Below are 23,634 nucleotides of genomic sequence, written 5' to 3'. Positions count from 1 at the left end.
TGAGGATAGTGGTTGTCGAAGGAGCCACGAAAGAACTCTATCAGGCTCTGCATTTGAGCATTATTCATGATAAGGGAAGTAACTTCTTTTGCATCAAAGGGCCAAACAATGGTGTGTGGCAGGACGCCGTACGTTTGTATGGAGAGAAGTACTAAGTCAGTGGCTAATGTGATCCAAGCCCTTGTAAATGGGCAGATTTTTGGGAGTTTACTTTTTGACGTGTGTAGAAAGAGAAGAGGACCATCTTGCCATAGGAGACCCGTTGGGGTGACTGGTGTTGGCAAAACTAAGGCAAGGATTGGGAGATCGGGAGAGAATCGCTCTAGGCGGCATTGCTGGAGTGCAGCATTTACTTGTTGGATGGCTTCTTTGGCAGCTGGGGTGATGGTGATGGGGCGAACGACTGCAGCGGATGGACTGCACTTAGTCTGCAGGAGCTCGAAAAGGGGTTGCATTTGCGCTGTTGTGATGGGGAGTGCTGATCGAAGCCAATTGATTTGTCCGCAAAGCCGTTGGAGCTCAGTCAACGTCATGTGATCAGAAACATGGATTTGTGGGCTGGTGGGCCGAATATATTGATGAAAATGAAAGCCTAAGAACTGGAAAGGTGGCTGGGGGTTGACCTTGTCAGGTTGCACTATTAATCCAAGACTTGAGAGGTTCGTCATAACTGCAGAAAGTAAATCATTGAGAAGTGTGTTAGAACTTGCTGCTAAAAGAAGGTCATCCATATAGTGGATGATGTATGTGTGCTCTGGATGGAACTTAGAGTGTAGTGGCTCAATGGCATGATTGACATAGAGCTGACATATAGTTGGACTGTTCCGCATGCCTTGTGGTAGTACTCGCCATTGGAATCGGAGTGCTGCTCCTTGATTGTTGGTACGCGGGACTGTAAACGCAAACCGTGGACAGTCTCACGGGTGAAGAGGAATGGAGAAAAAGCAATCTTTGATGTCAATAGTGGCTGCATAAAAATGCTGGGGGACTGCAGTGGGATGGGGGCAACCAGGCTGAGGTGACCCCATTGGCTTAATATGCTTGTTAATTTCTCGAAGGTCGTGGAGGAGGCGAAACTTACTTGTGTTCTTTTTGTTGATGACAAAAACTGGCGAGTTATAGGGACTGGTAGACGGCTCAATATGCCCTGCCTGTAGTTGCTCTTCAACGAGGGCAGAGAGAGCTTGTAGTTTGTGAGTTGGCAAGGGCCACTGCTCGACCCAGATGGGCTCCTCTGTGTCCCATTCCAGAGGGATAGGGTCAGGTTTTGAAACAGGAGCAGTGGCCCCTATAAGGGGGGGGGGCGGCGCAGCTAAGAAGGCTTCTGTGGTGATTCGAGCTTTTAGCTGGCTGAGTACATCTCTTCCCCACAGGATGGTTTGGACTGAAGAGAGGATGAGTGGACGAATTTGACCTTCGTTACCCTCTCGGTCGCTCCAATGCAGAGGCTGAGATGTTTTCCAAGAAGTAGCAGCTCCTGTGGCGCCGATGACTTGAGGGCCAGTTTTGAGGGGCCAGTGATTAAAAGCGGCGATTTCGAAGGGAATACAAGAGATTTCGGCACCCGAGTCTAAGAGTCCGTCAAGCCATTGTCCCTCTATTTTAAGTTCTAGTGAAGGTTTTTGGTGACGTTTGATAGGCATGGTCCACATTAGGGTTTTGGAGCTTTGTGGAGGGCCTCTTGGGGGAGGGGCTGAGGCCTGCCCCGCTGGAAGTTTAAAGGCTGAGAAAAACGTTGCGCTGAGCGGCAGTTGCGGGCCCAGTGATACCCTATACCACAGCGCGGGCATGGCGTGGGGGGACCTCTTGGTCTGTGCAGTGCTACGGCAGGGCGGGGAGCTGCCGGTTGAGGGCACTCGCGAACAAAATGACCGGGCTGACCACATCGAAAGCAGGCAGAAGTGGAGGCAGATGAGACAGCCATGGCGGAAGCGAAGGCAGCAGTAAGTGCTTTAGTCTGTGGGTCAATGTCTCGACAAGCTAGGACCCATTCGTGCATCGGCTTGTCACGGATAGGAAGGATGACAGCTCGGAAGGGTGCGAGGCACCCATCAAGAATGAGTTCTTTTGCTAACGCAAACTGAGCATCTTCATTAGTAATTTTACGTTGGCATGCTTCGATAACGCGGGTGACAAATGCCGGAAAGGTTTCTAGCGAGTCTTGAAGCATTTGCGCAAACTTGGTGGATTGTTTGGTGGAAATTAAAGAGAATGACCGCTGAATGAGAACTTTCACTCGGAGCCAAAACCCTGGGTCTATGTTCACATAGGAACGAGGGTCAGCATAGTTGTTAACCCCTGTGTAGGCATCAGCTGGATCTTGGACACCCGCTCGAACATTTTCCACTACTTGTTGATCAACAGCTACTTGATAGTGAGCGCGCCATTCAAGGAACTGGCCTGGCTGAAGGATGGAACGAGCTAGAGAAATCCAATCATAGGGAAGAACAAGCTGAACCCCCAACTCTTCTATTAGTTGTTGAACATATGGGCTATCAATGCCGTCTTCTTTAACGGCTTTACGAAGAGTTTTAACTTCTTCTGCTGTGAAGGGAAGCCAAGTTTGAGGGCGTTGCTGCGTGGGCAGCGGGTTGAGCGGGTATAGCTGGGGGGCGGGAGAATGTGCTTCGCTAGAAGCAGGTGGGGGGCTGCTGCCATACGGTGGTGGCGAGGGACGAACGGTAGCGGGAAACAGATGAGAGAATGATGGCTTAGCAGCGTCAAGGAGGCAACAAACTGGTGGCGGGATATTTTTGGGCGCTGGACAAGATGGCGGAGCGGCTACATCACTTCCGGGCGCCTGCCAAGATGGCGGTGTAGTTATGTCATTTCCGGGCGCCGGCCAAGATGGCGGCGAAATCACGTCATTTCCGGGCGCCGGCCAAGATGGCGGCGAAGTCACGTCATTTCCGGGCGCCGGCCAAGATGGCGGCGAAGTCGCGTCATTTCCGGGCGCCGGCCAAGATGGCGGCGAAGTCGCGTCATTTCTGGGCGCCGGCCAAGATGGCGGCTGCATTATTTCCTGGGCAGGGCCGGAAGATGACGGGACAGGGAGGGGCGGGTAAAGGTGAGAGGAAGCGCCTTTGTTCCCGCCGGCGGGCTCGGATATAGGTGAAGAAGAAGCCGAAGTGCGCCATTTTGGGCAGAGGTGGAAGAAGAGGGAGAAAGTCCGCTATTTTGAGGAGCTACTGAAGCGGCTTCTGCGGGTCGTGGGGAGCACGGGCGGGGAGGTTCACGCTCGAGAGTGGCGGCGAGCTGGTCAGACAGAGAATTTGTGTCGCCAGGATCATCGGGCTCATAGTCATTGGGTTGCTTAACCGATTTGTCTCGGATGGCTTCTGACGGCGCACCAAGGAGACAGGCGCGTATGGCTACTAGAGCAGGCAGCAGGCCGGGCGGAAAAGAGCGCTTTTCATGCTCTATGGCGTAGGTGACTCGATCTATGAGTCGAGAGTATGTGTCTGGGCTCCAGAGCTGGCAGGTGGCGAGCCACGGATTAAAAGGGAGTAGCAGGTCCCAGTATTTTTGGAGCTGTTTCAGGGAAACGCGGACTCCATTGGTATCAAGCAGGGCGGCTAAAAGCCGAACCTGAGGGGTATGGTGTGAGGAGAGAGAGGCGCCCATAGTGGGAGAAGAAAAGACGGCGATGGGGTCCCTACCTGGAGAGCTGAAATGGTCGCCTGTAGACAGCAGCAGCAGCAGCAGAGAGGGGCCGGAGGGCGGTGGAAGGAAAGGATCCCGGACGAGCCCCCAACTGTGGGCTTGCTATTTTGAGCTTGCTACTTTGAGTTAGCAACCCACGAGGACCGGGCAGGCTTCCACGGCTCGGCGGTGAGCCCCTAGGCCAGCGCGTAGGCCTAGGTTCTCCAGGTGTGGGGGACGCGCAGTATAAACCACGGAGACAGCCTGTGAGAGTGAGCTAGTCCACTTTATTGCGGAAATACACTTGATTATATAAGGTCGGGTCAAGGGAGGGATAGGAACGGGGGCGGATGAACTACGGGGCGGTAGTGGATAGGCGGAGCTGTGCAGGCAGCTATGAGGTAGGCGGTGAAGGATAGCAACGGCTGGAAAAGGGAGATAACAAAGGCTAGGAGGAGGGGTGAAGGGAGGCAGCAACACTCTCCCTCCCCTCAGAACCTCTGGTTGCCATTGCTTCATCAATTACAGAGTTCTTGTATTGCTGGAATAACAATAAGCCTATAGTAGAATAACACTAAGTCTACACTAGTACATCATTCATTCCACAATCCTGAGGATTCTGGAATGGTGATACCCACACCACCTCTAATTGAGAGGGCACATAAATCATAGGCAGGGCTGACATCTGTGACATCTGCCTATAGTGTCTTAAAGTCTCCAGAGCCCCTTTCTGAGATTTTTAATTGTTTCATCCTGACCGTTTTATTTTTTTATTATATATTCACTTTCTCAAAACTTAATCCTTAGACAGTTCCAGGTGCATTATTATCTTTCCTGCATGTATAAGAGAGATATTTAAGAATAAGACACAGGTAGCTTTATTTTCCAGCTGTTAGTACTTACTGGTCGATGATGGCCCCTAGGTAAGTAGTTGTGTCATCCTGCCCCTGTAAGGATATATCTTATGTGTCAGAGCAACAGTCCTCGACCCTCTCAGAAGACTTGGTGTGCATCCAGACAAGAGATGAAGAGCTTAGTTTTTATTGTTTCCATTCACCCTGTTATGAGCATTATTCCAATTCATAACCATCCATCCATCTCATAAATGATCAAGAATCACCATAACCTCCAGCTTAAGCAAGGCACCATTTGAATTTGTGGTTTAAACACCAGGTTTATGCACAGTTTATTGTCAGAGAAAGTTATATACCAAAAACTCTACAATCTTTGCCCTGAGCAGAATCTCAGCATTTCCTTTAGATAAAGACTTTTGAAAGAGAACATGTAAGATTCATTCTATGACACTCAATCCAGCATCTTGGGCTACAACTTTACCTTATGATGGAGTCATTCTCTGTTTTCCAAGATGACCCAAACCCATTTCTTTCCTTCTCTCTTCATTTTTGCAAACATCATCATCCCAATGCCTGGATCCCCTTTAATTAAATTAGTCCATTTGTTCAGGAAGGAGTAGTTACTTGGTTTAGATGTAAGGTCCAGTACAATATCTTACCCTCAGCCCTGTCATTTCTGGTTCCTCTCACTTTAAGAAGTGCTCCAATGAATTTCATCCTGGTTCACACCTTTCCTTTGGCTAATTTAGAAATCTCCTTCAAACTCTATAGCCTAAGTAGCCAAAATTAGCTGACAATGTAGGATGAACTGTGGGTAACATTTCTTCAACCATGCAATTTCTGATCATGTTCTTCTGTTCAGTCTCTCTCGCTTATTTCTTGAGCCACCTCATCCCTTCTGCCTAAATGGACTTACTATGGTCAGCTAAAAACCCTTCTTTCAGAGAATTCATCTTATAGCTGAATAAGATGAATGGCAAATCTCCAGTCCAAAATATAACTATAAAGTGGACAGAATTGAACAAAGCAATCATTTTTATCAGAGAATAGATCAAGGGCATAAAACCATCTTAGCAGTGTTTATTCTTCTTAGAAGTTGGATTCTTGACATCTGACCTAGGATTGCTCCCATTCCTTTCCCTGACAAAAGTGGTCAATGTGGAGGTTCTGATAGGGATAGGGCAGGACAACCCATGAGTACCAGCATCTGCTCTGCCACAGTCAAAGGGTGCTCATTCAATTTGTAGCCAGGGATGTGCCCATACATAGCATCATTGTTAGTGGAAGGGACAATCTAAGAGGCAGGTGACTCAGAAGGGCCAAGGACTCAAATACCCTGAAATCATAGGGTAGAAGCAAGGTTATTAGCTTGCTGAGACTATATGCATAAGCAGTCAGCTAGAGAGGGCTCAATACAGCCACAGCCTTGGCTGATCCTGAGACTGTACAAGTATGAGTAGGAGATCTGAAAGAGATGAGTAGAAAGGAAAAGCTGGGACAGACTTTGAAATGGTCTCAACCCTGAATGATCCCCTACACCACAGACCTATTGGCAGAGCATAGAAACTTTACAGGCTTTGAGTGGTGAGATCAACCTCTCTGCAATTATTAGCCTACTCTAGCCTACCCAGACAGGTACAGTGCCTAGGAAGCCAGGCTTAAGAATATAAATAAGAAGGCCTATATACACATTCATAGAGTCATAGATACACACATACATATAAGCAAGAATTTTATATAGTACATGCCTGTTTATATAGGTATATAAGTGTATACACCCATACATATTGAGTAGAGACAGCAGCAGTTGTACCCTGCCAGGGAGACAGATTTCACAGATGTATCCCAAGCAAGTTACTAAACAAAAAATGAATGAACAAAGAAGCAATACAAGGCACCAGGAAAAGCATCAACAATGACCTTCAGAGGGAAAGTCAGAATTCAGAGTTGCTACAGCACATCACCTAAAATGATCAATTTTCAGAACCAGGAATGTGACCCATGCACAGGAAAAAAGAGCAGTCAATAGAAACTGGATTTAGCAGTCAAAGGCTTCAATACTATAAGTATATTCAAAGAACTAAAGTTAATCATGTTTTAAAAATGAAAGAATAAATGCAATGAAGCAACAAAGAGGAATTCTCAAGAAGGAGATAGAAAGTATAAAAAGGAAAGAAGTGGAAATTCTAGCATTGAACATAATATGAAAAATTATCTAGAGCTCAATAACAGTTTCAAGATGACAATAAAGAACCAATGTTCTTGAAAACAGATCAATAGACATTATCTACTCTGAAGATCAGGGGGGATAAAGACAGCAGAAAAATGAACAACTCTTCAGAAACCTGTGAGACAACTCAAATGTAAACAAAGTTCAGAAATCTGTGATCTTACATGATCAAAAGGGTTGTCTTCAGCAGAGTCACTTTCCCATTCACTCAAAGGTTCAAATTCAGAGACTGATATTATCTCCAAGAGAGATGGTAGAATCCTAAGTGTGTGTTAAGAGATCATTTATATCTGTAAGTCCACTCTAATCCATATTTTATTCCTCCATTCTGTGGACCCTGGGATGGTGATGCCCACTCTACCTCTAGATCAAGAGGGGGCTTAGATTCCACATGGATGATGGGGGCAATTCCTCTACTTGCAGTTGTCAGCACTCTAGATACCCTGGTGTGGTGTTTGACCTTCTTTTCCTCTATTAGCTGACCTGGATAAGTCCAATGAAATAGAGAGTAAGAGTCTCAACTCTGCTGAGGTTCAGGGCCCAGCTGGCACATAGACAGTCCAGAGATTCAAGTCCCCTGAGTATGCACCATCTCTAACACCAACCACAGGTTGAATAAAAGTGACAGAAGAGGCATGTGTAGGAAGGTCACATCTGAGTCCAGCTCCATCACTCTCAGGAGTACTAATTCCAAAGTAGGGCCCTCTGACATGGCATAGAACTCCAAATCCATCTGTCATGAACATATAGCTTGTGGATCTCCATAACCTTCAGGAGAACCAGCACCTAGGGTTGTATCTACTTTGGCTCTCTCTGGGGCCCTGCTGAGGTGTGCATAAGCGTGACCCCTCTGATGACCTCCCAACTCTTTTATGAAGACCCTTGGCCATATAAACTCATTTGCCTTTGCCATTTCCCCCTTTTATTCAAGGTCAAAAAGCAGTTTTTAACACTTGATCCAACATGTAGGCTGAGATAGTCTGCTGGTCTGTGTTGAACCTTTTATTCAAAGTCTCTTTCTAGTTGCATCATCAGTGATTGGTAGTAATCCCTTGGCACCAGGGAGGCTCATCCCCAGGAGTCATGTCCCACACTGGGGGGAAGGCAATGCATTTACATGCTGAGTTTGGCTTAGAGAGTGGCCACATTTGAGCAAAAGGGAGGCTCTCGGGAGGTAACTCTTAGGTACCCTGCAGCTCTAGGCCTAGTTCATATTTCAGGCACACAGGCTCATAAGCATAGTTATCACTATCAAGGGCTCATTATTAAATCTATAAAACTATTGTGACTAGTAATAGAAGAAATTGTAGCACTGATATGGAGAAAGTGGCCACAGTAATTGCTGAGGGCAGGAAGAGGGAAGAAGAGATGTGATGTGGGGGTATATTGGGGACTTTGAGTTGTCCTAAATGATATTGCAGGGTCAGATGCTGGACTTAATATATCCTGCCATAACCCACTGAATGTACTGGGTGAGAGTGTAAACTACAGGGTAAACTCTGATCTATGTGGTACAGCAGAGCTCCAAAATGTGTTCACCAAGTGTGATGACTGTGCCACAATGATGGAGGAGGTTGGTGTGGGAGGAGTGTGGTGGGGGGGTGGGGGATATATGGGAACCTCTTATTTTTTTAATGTAACTTTTTTTTGTGATGTGTATATCTTTAAAAAAATACAGTTTACAAAAAATGATGGGGTGGGGTGTGAGGAGTGGGGTATATATGAACCTCTGTTTTTTATGTATTTTTAAGGTAATATTCTTTGTGATCTATTAACTTTAATAAAAAAGTGTAAAAAATTAGTTAATTAATTTAAAAAGGAAAATAAAAAAGATCATTTATAAAGTGTAAATATTTTTAAAAGCAGTAGAATGTAATCCTGCTTTTGTCATTGCTTTGTTGATTTGTTTATTGAATATGAGATGCCAAAAAATTATTTAGGGATGCATATAGAGTATATATTTATTAAACTATGTAGATAAAACCCTGGGAAACCCTCAGAGCCCAAAAAAAAAAAAAAAACATAAACCTGTGTCTTATTCTTTGAACTCACTCTTGGATTTCCTCTTGATGGCTTTTAAAATTTGAAATCCCCATGAAGGCAGCTGACCCAAATAAACAATCAAGCTTGAACCCACCTCTGTGAGAGGGACAAACACATATCAGTAGGAGTCAAGCTAATGTCCTTTTGTATAAAAATCATTTGCCATTCCTAGAAGACAAAAACTGCTTCCATTCTTACAAGTCATCTGGCTTCCTTTGCTGGAGCAAAACCCCAGTGTCCTAAATAAAATGCTGTAGTCTGCAAATGACTTCAATTTGTCTTTTGACAATATACATGGTATATATAGCACCAACCTGTCCCAACCTCTAAGAGGCCCTGACTCTGGATATCACCATCAGCAGAGAGCAGGGCAGAAAAGCGTGACTTGGAGGGAGGGGATTTCAGCGCAGCTCCAATGGCCCACAGTTTGCATCTAGCACTCCAGCCAGACCCACTGGAATGCAGGCCCAAAGAGAGGCCACACCAGGGAGCAGTCCCAGTGGTAACTGCACAGACTTTCCCCCAATGGAAGCTTGATGGGACTGAGCTGTGGTGGGCCAGCCAGAGGTAAGGAATTGTTTGGCCAGAGAAAGACAAGGGATTGTCCTCTGCTCAGTGGGTGTCGATCCTGACTTGACTCTGAGCTAAAAGTCAATCACTGCAAAATGCTGGTGCACTGGACAGTGGATGGCAGTCTTCAGGGCAGCCACATTACAGCCTCAGAATGCTGTGAAAGGGCATGAGAGAAAGACTGTGTGCACATCCATTTTTCCATTCTTTTTTCTCCTTTAGTTGATCTCATCACAAAAAGCAGAAAGTGAGATAATATCAAATGTTCCACCAGGGTGTGGAGTTGTATGGGAAATTTACACATCTGTATGATTGTTTGGCAAGTTCACAACATCTGTAACAAAAATATATTTTAAAAAATAGTATGGGTTGGGGGGAAAATACACCAAATATAAGAAAAGGAATATAGTTGGTAGTAATATTTCGATGATGCTCTTGCATAGTTTGTAACAAATGTTTCATACCAATGCAAAGAGTTGGTGGAGGGGTGATGTATGAGACCCCTGTGTGATGTTATGTATGTTTATTTTGTAGGTTCACAATCTTTGCTATACACTTACTGTTTATGTGTGTTCATGTATGAATGATATACTTCAATAAATATAAAAATAAAGAAATAGGAATTTTTAAAAAGCAGAAAGTGTAACAAACAACAACAACAAAAGTAATTTAAAAATTAAATAGCAGAAAGTGCAGGGGCAGAACCAACTGCTGACCCATCCACTCTACCTCTAATTCATAGGGTCATGAGGCTGCCCAATCCACCCTGAACCCCTCCAAATAAAGCAATTGCAGGTTTTGCCTTTGTGGATACATCTCCAAATGAATAGTAATGCTTGCTATTTTGAAGTTGGTACTTTTGGGGAAGAAAAAAACTTCATAGGGGCAGAGGAAATTTCAGCAGGAGCATCACAAGGAACTCATGGATCCTCATGTTAAGAATCCCCTTTCCTCAGTCCCCACAGATCGGAATTTGACAGGGCAGCTAACTCCTATGTTTAACCCTCCCTGAACTCTGGGTATCCACCAGGGACAGCCCCATGGCCAAGTCACTTTTCCCCCAGGTTAAACAGCCTGCAACTTGATATTTGTGTCACCCATGGAGATCCAGTGATGTTATGGGCTGAGTAATACAGATAACCTTTCAGGGTTGGCTGGAAGCCACAGCCCTGTCTCCTGATGCAGTCTGGATCCAGCCAGTGTGAAGTGGTGGAGACCTCTTTTTTCTCCTAAGATTTGGACCTGGGTTTTCAGATATTGCCAAATTCTTCCTAAGGAATTTCATGGACTCCAGTAATCCTGGCAGGTGCCGGGTATGTGTCTGTCCTCAGGCTGAAGGTCTGCCTCTGCACATCCTCCCTCCAAGGCTGCAGAAAGAGGGACACAGGGCTTTTCAGGAAAGACTCCTGATCTGGACTCTCTGTGAATGAATTTCTATGCAAGTTAAAAACAGTCTTTGTTGTACAGTAATTTTTTGAAAATGAATCCTTGTGAAGGTAGCCTTTGTAATGAGTTTGAGGTCTTTCACATTTAAAAAAGAGCAGTGTCTTTTGTGCAGAGGAGCTTGCTCTTGGTAAAAGATCACTAGAGTGGGCATCTCTAGGCCTGGCTGGTTTCCTAATTGCCACTTACCTGAGGTGGGCACATAATTCATCCTCTGTAAAGCTTAGGTTTGTACTCTATAAAAGTGGGGATTGATGTGCCTGATTTTCTCATGGGTTTTCTTTTGTTTTGAATTAATCAGAATCAAAATAATACTAACTCAATGAGAGGAGGGTCATCTACCTTGTTCACTGATACAGTCCCAGTGCTTAGAATGGTGCCTGTCATGTGGTGGACTCTCAAGATAGAGTACCTGAAAGAACAAAGAATTATAAATATAAATTTAGAACAATTTAGGATGTTGGTTACTAAGGATAGATTCTTTATATCTAAAATAACAAAAATAGTTTAGGGGTAGATTTAAGTAATCCATGAAGCTGTAGGTGGATCTTCACATGAACACTGTGCTATATGATGTTTGTTCATTTACCGTTCATATTTTGAGTGATGATTTCCCAGTAGAGGGCCTTCTGAAAGACAAAGTATAAGGCACAATGAGTTTAATATATGAAATATCAACAGTTTTTATGAGGTGAGATTTTAGGTATTTCCAGTTCTGAACACAAATATATTTGGATGGCATTATTCTAAAGCTTTTTGTACACATTTTTCACCATGCCTTTATTTCCTCACTATGTTTTGAAATACTCTACTTTTCTCTAGGCAGGCAACCAATGTCCCCCACAGCTTAACTGTTTTCCAGGACAATCTGGTATTCTTCACAGCCCAATTCCTCAGGAGGAAATTTTTTCATACCAAATGTCAGTTTTGCTTCAGATCTGCTGTAGATAGTCAAGGAAGTATCATTGCATGATAGGGCCTGTTCAGAGAAATTGGCTCTTCCTATTGGTGCAAGAACATATGATACTTCCAAAAAAATCAAGGAAAACTGGTGCTGGTGATCATTACCATTTCGCTGGTGATGTTTCAGATGTGTTTTGAAAATCAAACCCCATATTGTAAACAGTTGTCAAGTAAATGTTCACAGAGTGATCTCTAGGCTATACTGTACAGTGCTGATGAGTGGGAAATACCACTTATTTTTCTTGTTGTAGCTTTTTTACTTGTTTTGACATAAAATGTAAAAATGTTTAAATGCCTAAGACTATCTTAAACAAAACTAATGTTAGAACTTTTTTCAATTAAAATACAATAGCTATGGTATATATTTCTAGAAGGTTCAATGATGTGAAAATAAGGTATTCATAACAATTATAACATCTATATTTGTAAAATACAATCTTAGAAATTATGCTGATATCAAAGTTCATTAAAAACTTTAATGGAAACATTAACTAAAGGATAGGAATTCAATTAAAATGAAAACAATCAAAATTACTCAAAGCAAAGAAAAAAGCAGACGTCTTATTGTAGTTGTGACTTTTAAGCAATCAGTAGTTGTGAAAGCAAAATTCAATTTTCAGGCCTCTGAGGTAGTAGGTGTATCAGCAGGAGCAAAAGGGCCATCTGGAAAGAACTGGGCCTTCAGCTCTACATTAGCTAACATTTCTCTCTTGTCATCATTTTCCTTCCTTAGCTTATTGAACTTCCTCTCAGTTGAATGTGCTGTCAGACCCTTTTCTTGAACTTTCTTCTCATAGAAGAGAATCTGGTTGTAGAAGAAGGAAGTGGTTCTTTCTAATTCTTTGCCCAGGTCTTCAGCCATCTTCTTGTAGAATTTGCACTTCTGATAAATGAAGTTCACATTTTTATGCACTTTGTGAAGTTTCTTCTCTATTTCTTTTTTTTTAAGATTTATTTTTTATTTCTCTCCCCTTCCCCCACCCAGTTTTCTGCTCTTTGTGTACATCTGTTGTGTGTTCTTATGTGTCTTCTTGTGTCAGTAGCACCAGGAATGTGTCTCTTTTTCATTGCATCATCTTGCTGTGTCATCAGCTCTCCATGTGTGCAGCACTACTCCTGGGGAGGCTGCAATTTTTTCACATGTGGTAGCTCTCCTTAAAGGGTGCACTCCTTGCACACGGAGATCCACTATGTCGGGGACACCCCTGCATGGCAGGGCACTCCTTGTGCACATCAGCACTGCACATGGGCCAGCTCACCACTGGGTCAGGAGGCCCTGGGTTTGAACACTGGACCTCCCATGTGGTAGGCAGATGCTCGATCAGTTGAGCCAAATCCACTTCCCTCTTCCCTATATCTGAGCAAGATGTTTCCTCCTGCATTGAATTTGCCTAAAGTTCTATTACACATTTTTGCTGGACCTCAGGTAATGTTTGAAGTTTCAGCTGAAGCTTCTTATCTCCCTTTTCAGCTGTGAATTTTCAGACAACAAAGAGGCTTACTCATCTTGGAGGCTTTCTATTTGCACTGCAAGTATGGCATTCATTTTATTTTCTTCACAAATATTCATGAATATCTTATTCTTTTCTCCTTCAAGTCTTTCAGAGAAAACATGGAAATTCACCACCTGAATGAGTTTGCTTAAATTAACTGATAACTGACACTAAGTTATTACCATTCTCTGATTCCTTTTTTTGGTCTAGTTCCAAATTGACATCACCCATGTAATCTTCTCTAAAGATAACAGGCAAATTTATTTTCCTCAGCACAGTTTCAGTTAGAGATTTTATCTGGCTGTCTTTATCCTTCCCATCCTGGTTCATTCTTGTATTGCAGTGTTCAAGCACTTTATCTCTTCCTTCAGTTCCCACACTTTTTCCTTCCATCCATCAGTTTCTTGGGCAAGTGTGCTTGTTGACTTTTCTACTGCTGAGTGGTTTCCTCCATAGCATCCCTTATTTCCTTCTGAAGATGGTCCACATATTTCTGAGAGGCTTTTAAGATGTTTTTTGCATCACTCATGTGGGACTGATGAAATTCTGCTTTCTCTTTGAGTGAGCTTATCTGTCCTTGAAGGGGAGAATCATTGTTCCATGAGATGAAATTAGGGGCCTCACTTTTCTGTTGTTTTTCAAGAAGATCTTCTGTATCCTCATTTGAGCTGTTCAAGTGTTTATTCAGTGCTGCCAAACACAAAGTCTGTAAGGCCAGAGGACTAGCCTCTATCCCAGGGGACTCAAGGGCTTCGTGGGTTGGTGTATTCAGGCCAATCTTCTCTTGGGCTTTATGAGCATGGGTAGAAACACTTTTCACTAGCTCTGTTTCACTCCTTAAAGCATTCCAGCTTTTTAGTATTAAAAAAAAAAAAAACATACCAGTACATATCAGGATCTCCCAGGAAAACACAGAGACCAGGGAGTTGTCTCACACATTCAGAAAACAGCAGCAGAGCACTGCACAGCTGGTCCAGGCCCAGCTGGGAAGGCACTTTGGTGGCTGTCAACAGGCCCTCCATGGCTCCAGAGGGAGCAGCCCTCCAGCCTCCTGATGCCAGTGTTCCATGAGCCACAACTCAGCTGTGAATGGTTCTATCTCTCAAGTGCCTGGCAACCAGGCAAAGTGTAAGTTGGGAGGGGGAGGGGAAACACACCAGGTTCTATAAGGCAGGGTTCTCTAACTTGCTCTGCTCAATGCACAAGTAGAAAGTAACGTAAGTTGTTCAGTGCATTTGGGAAAGAGGAAAGTGCTGCTTCCATTCAGGGGACAACAGCCAGTGAGCTCTGGTCATTCTTCTAAGAACAAAAACAACAAACAGCAAACAACTCTTACTGGGGAGCAGAGGTAGCTCAATATTGAATGTCTGCTCCTCATGTATGAGGTTCTGGGTTCAATTCCAGGTAACACCCCCCCAAAAAAGGTTCTTCCACATCTGATTTGTTTCTGTTCTTAGGAGGTAGCAGAGTTTGAACCTAGAACCTCTTATGTGGGAAGCAGGTGCTCAACCACTTAAGCTACATCCATTCCCCTGGAACAGCCTTTTAAAGAGTAAGACTTCAGTCCTTCTGAAGACACATAGTTGGGTAGCATTTATGCTGATTGTGCTGGGATTACTAAATATGCTTACTGGATGCACTGCTGATAGGGCCCCCTAAGTGGCTATTTCCCTGGTATATCATGTGCTAAAAGAAAATTAGTGCCTTTATACATTACAAAGCCACATTACCAATGTGTTAGGTTAGAAAAGAGAAAATATGATCAATAGCTCAAAAAAGAGATTTCATTATAGAAACTCTAATATGTGACAAGCCAGGCATAATACTATGCTAGGAATTAAATCAATTGTTAACAAATATCTTTTGTTTAGATAACACTGTTTTTTGAAATATTTAACTTTAATAAACTGTGGCATATTAACCCAATAGAATGCTACATTGCTATTTAAAATGCTGCTGTGCAGATTCCAAGAATATATTTGAAATTATGTTTGGCAGTGAACAAAACCTAAAGTCATTTACACACACCAGTTATAATTTCAGAAAATATGAGTATTTTCAGGAGGGAGGGGGCAGTGAATTCAGGATAAGCATGAAGCCTCTGGAGTCAAACTGGTTGGCTTAAGACTCCAGCTTTGTCACTAATGAGTTGTTTTACCTTGGATGAATTGTTTGACTGCTCTGAGGCTTAGTTTCCTCATCCATAAAATAGGGAATATTCAATTCTAAATAATTTCTAGCCCCCAAATTTCTAAATTGTGTATTGGACACCAAAAAAAAAAAAAAAAAAAAGAACTTCTGATACAGAATTTAAGTCAGGAATGCACTGGTGGTAGAGGGATAGGAAAGAAGGCATTGGGAGTTGCATCAGAACTCAGTTTTGTTGGCAAGTTTCACTCTCTACTCCTTTTCTGTCACTCTACATTTGAATGTTATACCTTTTATTCAGTGGAAGATTTAAATGGTCAAGTGGATTTCCTATGGTAGAACAACTAATTAGAAGTAGAGTAAAAAAACTTATCATATTGGTCTTACCCTAAAACTGCCTCATAGATGTGGAGGTATGATTGCATTGTACATTTCTCTCTTTCTTATGACCAATTGTAACAAGAGATCTGAGCTTAACCTCACAACTTCAGAAGCTGCAAGAAACCATTGAGCAGACAACAAAGATAGAAATCAAGGACATTATCTGAATCAGAGGCTATTCTACACATACAGAGAAGAGTGAAAATTTATGCCACTGCTTATTGTAAGCACAAGATTTTCCTGCCAAATCAATGGTTTCCTCTGGGTATATCCCATGAAATCTTGTTTAGCTAAAAGTTAAACTTCCAAAAAGTTCAAAGAAGAAGATTTAACTCTTTTTTTAATGCAGCAAATTACAATGTAGAATATACTTTCTTTAGAAAAGCAGTATTTCTTCATTTTATTGTGAAGAGAGGTGATTATAAATTTGGGAACAAAACAAATGATTTCATATATATAGTTGTTGAATTTTATTTTTTGCAACAAAATATGTCTCTAGTCTACTTTGAGTTTCAAGTGTCCATCTATTCAGCAGAGAATTCATATTCTTCAAAATGATAGAGATTTCCTGAATATCACTGAGTTGATTATCTTTGAAATGTAATATCTAATCAGAAATATGGCAGCCCCACATCATCTGATGGATGCACTTTGCACTTGGGGGGTTTTTTTTGGAAATCTCAAGGACAGTGCACCCTGTTGTTCACCAGAGCAATAGAGAAATGGATACACTAACGTGCTTCCCCTGAGCCCAAGCCACTGCCTAGCAAAGTTTTTGATGCTTATGAAATTGTATTCCCTTCCACAGGATGATCTAATGATCCCTTGGCTCCCACATGGAAGGTGATCCACTGAGTGCCCCTGTAGTGTTTCTGTGGCACCATTTTGGATGTGGCAAATAACTGATTTGAGTGTAATTTCTGCTATCTCTTTTTCCTCATGCCTTGTTAGGTAAAGTGGATGATCCTGTGTGGAACATTCAGAGTGCAAGGATGCTTGAACTGCACATTATCTACAGGAAAGTTTATGACCAAACTTTCCACAGCCCAGCCCTAGTGAAAGAAGAGGCACTGAGGTACGTTTTGGCTCATATTGCTGAAAATGTAACCACAGTAGTCAAATCAAGAGATAGGAGCCCAGATGCTGGGGTTTCCCTGGGTTCACATCATGTATTGTCTACTAACTCACCTTGGGACTCAGGGCACAGTCTTTTACCCTCTGTATGCCTCAATTTACCAGTAATTCTTTTTGAGCAAAGGAATATTTACTTTTTTAAAAAATTCAAATGGTTCCAGAAAGTATATTGTTAAAAGTACATTTCCTTCCCATCTTTCCATGTCCTTTCCCCAGAGAGAGCACCACTACATATCTCTTAAAATTTTTTTGGAGATAGTCTGTGTATATTTAAACTATAAGTGGGTGTATCTCCCTCTTTTTTATACAAGTGATAGAATACAAATCACTAATATATGCCTAACTTTTCCTTTCAGTATGTCTTATAGATCCTTTGATGGCAGCTCATAGAGCTTTGCCACTATATAACAACCTTTTGTTACATGTACCAAAACATATTTAACCAATTTCTCCATTGCTGGGCTGTTTAGGTGTTTTCCAGTCTTTCACTATCACCAACAGGGCTGCTGTGAATACCCTCATTAGTTTGTTCTTCATGAGTCTGGTGCAGCAGATGCTGAGTCACCATCTGACCTCGCTGCTTCTTAGTTTCCTTGGTGCTCCTAATTATCTCTTCCTGGCAACAGACTTATATGCCCATTGACCCCAGAATTCATACACAGAATTCAGAGATACCATTTCAAGAAAGACCCAGTCGAGAGGATCATGACTGAATGCCTCATTTTCTGCACAGTGGCTTCTAAAGAGTTACAGCTGGCAACTTGATCTATTTCATATGCAATCATTTAGAGGAGACTCAATGCCAAATTGGCCTCCTAGGAATACTGATGACTCTATATGAACTTTTGGAAGGTAACTTTATGGTTTTGTGATGACCACATTCCTCATGTAAAGCAGCTCACCCATGAATGGCGTAAAGTCCAGATACCTGTCTCTTTGAGGACTCAAAAGTTCTTCTATTGAAAATGATTGGAGGGGAAATTTGGAGAAATATATTTTCACATGCTTAAAGCAGAAACTTGACTCTTCCCTCTCTTGCATCTTTAAAAGAAATGAATTTGACATGACATTTGTTTTTTCTTTGGAAACCATTTATTAATTATGACTTATTCCATCACATGGTTCTGATTGGATTAAATTACATTCTTTTTAATAGATCCCTAGAAGGATACAGTGAGGGTGAATCCCAAGATCCTTTGTGTTCTTTTTGTTGTTGTGTTGTTGTAGAAGATTAACAACAACAACAAAATATTTGTGATAGTATTATACCATTTGTAGATAGGAGCAAAGCTGTTTTAGATGGTCCCCTTTTGTTCTTTATTGGCCTTTCTTAGCCAATCTAGAAATCTGATAAGCAGAAAATTTGTAAAATCCCTGTGTCATTGACACTTGGCTGAATGCTGACCTTGTCTGGGAATGAAGATTATGTATAATTCAGAGGCCCACCATTCCTGACCTAAAGCAGGAGAAACTGAAGAAAGCTTAACACATTTAGCCAGTTGCTGTTTTGGCCTGCAAGCCAATCTAATTTCCTGAATCCAATGATCTTTCATTACTCTATAGGAAAAGAAAACAAAGACACAAACCTCACCTTATTCCAAGAAAAACATCTGGTTTACAGAGATGAGTGGAGGCTTTATGGTTGACACTAGAATGAGGCTGGAGAAATAAGTCGTGAGGTGAGCTGAGGCAGACATGTTGGACAGGAACCCTCACAGACCATTTATATTTACAGAGAGACTTTTCTATTGAGCACCTATCCCCTCTATTTTCTGCCACCCCTTTCTTCACAGCTTAAACTGTGTTTAATTTCCCAGCCCTAGCAATCTGTCATTCTGCTTCTTGATCTTATTGAAATCTGGAAGCAGGATCCAGGGTTTTGTATGGTCTGAGGATAACCAGGAGTCATGTTTAATGACAGTAATACTTGGGTAATAGTCACTTCTAGTTAGTTTCTAATTTATTTGTAGCTTGGTGAGACATGAAAAAACCTCAACCCTTTAGAATCCTTATGCTAAATTGAGTTAAGATGACAACTCTCCTTGGATTTATGAAGATTAAGAAGGGATGAAGAACATCTTCCTGGAGGATGAGCTGTGCGAACTCAGCCCTGAGGGCAGGTAGAGCCTGGAAGGGTGTGAAGAGATGGAGGCACCCACAGGAGGAAACCCAGGCACTGGCCCCCATCCCACCCAGAAGCCCACCGAGGCCTCCACAATTACTCTTCCTTTCCTCTGGCCCCAGGAATACCAGATGATCGCTAAGCTCCAGCAGCTCCAGGCAGCCTGCTGGTTTGACTCAATGAGAATTGTGTCCAATGAGCATTTTGAGGCTTGGTTTGAGGCCATGGAGCAGCTCAGTGAGAATGACGGTGAAGCCAGGACTAGATCTGGCAACTGTAAGGGCCTGATCACCCTGATGGCCCCTGGGTCAGCAAGGGACCAGTTGTCTGAAGATGTTGGGGCACCCAAATGCTAACTCCTTTGTGGACATTTGGATGGAGACCTGAAGTGTGGCTCCTGGAGGCCTCACAGCTGCCACCCTGTCCTATAGCTACCATCTGCCCCATGAACCGGAGCCTCCATCTCAGTTGGCCAGTAAAAGCTTCAAGGACAAACACCACCTGAAAGACATCAAGCCTTGGAGTAAAGAGTGAGTTCTCCATCCAGGGTGGAAAAGTGTGGGCTGGCTCAGGGCTCATGGAAGCTTCAGGCTAAACATGGGCTTAGGGAGCCTGACAGTTTAGCACTCTGCTCCCAAACAAGCTTGTGACTGGAATGAGTCAGCCGATCTTTAAGCCTGTTTCTTCATCTGTGAAATGGGGTGATGCTGCATGAACTCTAAGGCAGTCAGAACCCACTGGCTCATTTAGATGGACTGAGAACTTAGCAGGGTACAGTGTTAGCAGGGCATCCAGGATGCATCCTGGGAGAGACCCCCAAGGCAAGCCAACCCATCCTTCCACCAGCCTAGCTCCAGACACTGAGTCCAGTGATAGCAGCAACTCCCAATCCAGTATCCAGCTCCAGTGTGGCCCTGACTTCAGCAGCAGAGAGGCAGTTGACTCACCTCACATGCATATGGACCACTTCTCAAGCTCTAAGGTGGAAATCCATGTGGACCATGTCCTGGAGTCTCAAGATGACCAGGAAATGAAGGTGTCTATCCACCTCTTCTCATGTCGGCCCTCACCCTCACACTCCATCTCCTGTGCTGGTTTGGCCCTCTCCAAGTCCACAGAGGGGTCAAGGATTGTTGACACCTACAGTACTTTTAGAATCTCCTGGAGCTTCTCACACAGCCCTGAGGTGCCCCATGGCTCTAAGCCTTCTGCTGATCTATCTGTCACCCAGTTGGAGCAGTCAACCTCTGCATCCACACAGAACTCTTCCATTGTCACATCAGCATCTTGAGGAACATCTTCCTCCTCCTCCATCAACCTCAAGGCCACTTAGAACAGCCACAAGCACCATGACACATGGCCATGCTATAAACATCATGTGGGCAACTGCTGTATCATCCATATCAGCCTGCTTGAGGCCAACAAGTACAAGAAGCCAGGCATATCACTGTCCCCTGGGACCCTTCAGTGATTCAGGCAGTAGACATATAAGAAATTACATGTTTCCTCTCTGCTCTCCTGAAGCAGACTTTTTAGGAAGTGGGGAAGGACATACAGCCACCTCCAGAGGCAGGAAGAGTGTGAGTTCAATGGTTGTCAGGGCACAGGACAGTGGACATAGGGGCTGTGGCTGGCATGCTGAGTGAGGAAGGCCTGGGAAGGGCTCACTGAGGCAGCCCCTGCCAGGCCCAAGGGAGACATGTGTTTGGCTGCCCTGGGGAACAGCATAGAGGCCAGGGGGAAGAAACAGGGGTCAAGGGGAAGAGTTGAGGTCACAGAGATGCTGGGAGCTGGGTTACATCAGGCCCTGTGAGCTTCTGGATGGAGCTTGACTTTCCCATGGTGGGAGATAGGGATCACTGGAGGGTCAGAGCAGAACAGGGACAGCAGGTGACCTTTGGCCTCAAAGTGGAGGTTGGACCAGAGTGTGGAGACACTGGCCAGTAAGGGGCTGCTGTCATGACCCTGAAGGGAGGACAGGGTCAACCCCAGGATGGTGGCCATCAAGATGTAAGCAGGAGCCAGATCCTGGATGGGATGTGCAGATGGAGCTACTGAAGCTCCCACTGCACAGAGGCTGCACCAGCTGCCATGTTATACACCTGCCCTGGGCTACACTTCTCTTGTGGCAAGTGTGGCTTTACTAAGACGTCATTTGATGCTTGACCTGAGCCCTGCCTGTAGCTGGGCCATTGTGGTCAAGAAAACTTCAGTCTCAACCTTGCTGACCACAGCTGCATCCTGGATCTCAGGGCAGTCCTGGTGTGCTGTACATTGTTGTTCAGCCCCTCTTCCTCTCTGACATCTGGGCTTGGGATAGGTCTTGTGTTCTCTGACCTGGGATTTCACTGCTATCTAGACGTGTCCTGGAAGGGCTGGGTTGGGGCAGGGGCACTCACACCCTGAGGGCAAGCCATCTCTCATTATTGGGAGGGATGAGGTGACAGAGAGAGGCCCAGTTTTCACTCCTCAGTCCCCACCCTCTCCTGCATGGTCACTCTTTGTCCCCATGGCCATGGAAGCCCATAACACTTCTGCAGGCAGAGGGCCCAGGGGACAGGGTTCAGACTACAGTGAAGGGATTTGGACCCACACTGGGAAACAACCTCAAGACTGAGGTATAGGTTCTTGTAGGAGATGGTGGGAGAAATGTTTGGAAGACTCCCCTCATTCCAAGGAGGTGTCCTTGGGGGAGCAAAAGAAGACTGTGAGGCACCTTTAGACCCAGCCCTGACCAGAGGTGGCTCCATGGGGTCCCTGGCAGCTGCACTCTGAGGGAGTACCTTGAGGGTCTGTCCCTTGAACCACCACAGGTGACTGACCAATAAATGGTTCCAGCCATGATCCACAAGGTCATAGAAGAACACAACCTGGATGGGGACAGAAGACTACAAGCTGGTGCAAATCATTTCAGAGGATCAAAGTAAGTTGGGGGTGAGGTGGAAAGGGCAGTGGTGGAGGAGGTAGACTGAGCACCTTGATCCCAGCCTGAAGGTCTGCGGTCACCCCTCGGGCTGAAGTGTGGTTTGCTGGCCTGGCGGGGGAGCAGCTGCGGCAGGCCAAGCTGCTGCCCCCATAATAGGGTGGCTGGTCGGACTCACTGCCACCCCTGAAGGGAGCTCGGCATGGGTGCAGAGTGCCCTCGGGTATCCCCTTCTCGGCAGCCATGCTTCCGCGGCCGCCCCTCCTCCCGGATGGCGCCACACGATGCCTGTAGGGCGGCACCCTTCTTCTTCTTTCTCCCTGCGCAGGCGCAGGGCGGAAAATTCCAGTCTGCCCTTTTCCCCTCCCCCGACAGCAGCAACAGCCAGGCGTGGGCGGAAAAATCCAGTCTGCCCTCCACCCCAGCAACAGCAGCCACCAATCCCTAAACCCTGCCCCTTCCCCCAGCAACAGTGACAGCCAATCCCTAACCACCACCCCTCCCCCGTCCAGTACTGCCCACTGCCCTTTCACCGGCAACCAATCAGAACAGGGCGTGGCTTCGACCAATCAGCCTTCCCCAGCCCCTATAAAACTGTTGCCTCTCCCTCAATAAAGTGGACTTGCGTGTTTACCTTGTCTCCGCGGTAGTTCTTCTGCCGTGCGCCCTCCAGTCCTGAGAGCCCCCGACAAGGGCCTGGCCTCCCTTGTCCCCAGTTCGTCGCCTGCTTCTCCGGGCAACCCCTTCATCGCCTGCTTCTCCGGGTGACCCCTTCGTCGCCGGCTTCGCCGGGCAACCCCATCAGCCGAACCGCGCAACCCCTTGTGAGACCGATCCCTCGTCTGCTGCCGGACCGACCCCTCGTCCGCAGCCAGACCCCACCTCTACTGACCGAGCAAACCGTCGCAGTTGGCGCCCAACGTGGGGCAAAGCAACCCCACCACAGCACAACGTGGGGCAAGGCAACTCCACCACAGCCTCACTCCATAACCTGGCGCCCCTCCCCTCCTCTCTTCTCACCTTGGGACTTCTCTCATGCAACATTGCTGCTACCTGAGCCTTGGCTACCTCATACGATCCACAGCGGTCTGGGAGAATTGCTGGATGGCTTTCTCCTTCCATGTCGGGGGCTTATACTGACCCGCTATGATTAAGAGGAGCCTTGGATTTCTTGGGAGCGCACGCTTGCATGTCTGAAGTAATCCTACCACAGCCCTACGCCCTCCTCTCTTCTCACCTTGGGACTTCTCTCATGCAACATTGCTGCTACCTGAGCCTTGGCTACCTCATACGATCCACGGCGGTCTGGGAGAATCACTGGATGGCTTTCTCCTTCCATGTCGGGGGCTTATACCGACCTGCTATGATTAAGAGGAGCCTTGGATTTCTCGGGAGCACGCGCTTGCACATCTGAAGTAACCCTACCATAGCCCTACACTCTCCTCTCTTCTCACCCCTATCTTTTCACTCTGCATTGCTGCTCCTGAACCTTGGTGACCTCATATGATCCATGGCGGTCTGGGAGAATTGCTGGATGACTTTCTCCTTCCATGTCGGGGGCTTATACCGACCCGCTATGATTAAGAGGCGCCAATAAAACTCTCAGGAATGCATGCCTGAGCACCTCCACCCCGCCTTCACCTCTGCCTCCTCCCCTCCGTGCTTGCTCCCCTTTGCCTTGCTCCACT

General features: G+C 45.1%; 1 long non-coding RNA gene across 2 annotated transcripts in view; it reads left to right on the top strand.

The window, feature by feature from the left end:
- LOC131276347 (uncharacterized) overlaps positions 1–22,560 on the top strand; it is a 183,124-nt gene extending 160,564 nt beyond the window's left edge. For both annotated transcript variants that reach the window (XR_011647680.1, XR_011647681.1), the window contains exons 3-4: positions 16,719–16,842; positions 21,837–22,560. This is a non-coding gene — a long non-coding RNA (uncharacterized lncRNA). The remainder of the gene's footprint in view (positions 1–16,718; positions 16,843–21,836) is intronic.
- Positions 22,561–23,634: the final 1,074 nt, after the last annotated feature.

This window comes from Dasypus novemcinctus, chromosome 27 (assembly GCF_030445035.2).
Source record: "Dasypus novemcinctus isolate mDasNov1 chromosome 27, mDasNov1.1.hap2, whole genome shotgun sequence".
Taxonomy (NCBI): domain Eukaryota; kingdom Metazoa; phylum Chordata; class Mammalia; order Cingulata; family Dasypodidae; genus Dasypus; species Dasypus novemcinctus.
Note: the sequence above shows the minus strand (reverse complement) of the source record. Positions and strands in the feature narration are given on the sequence as shown.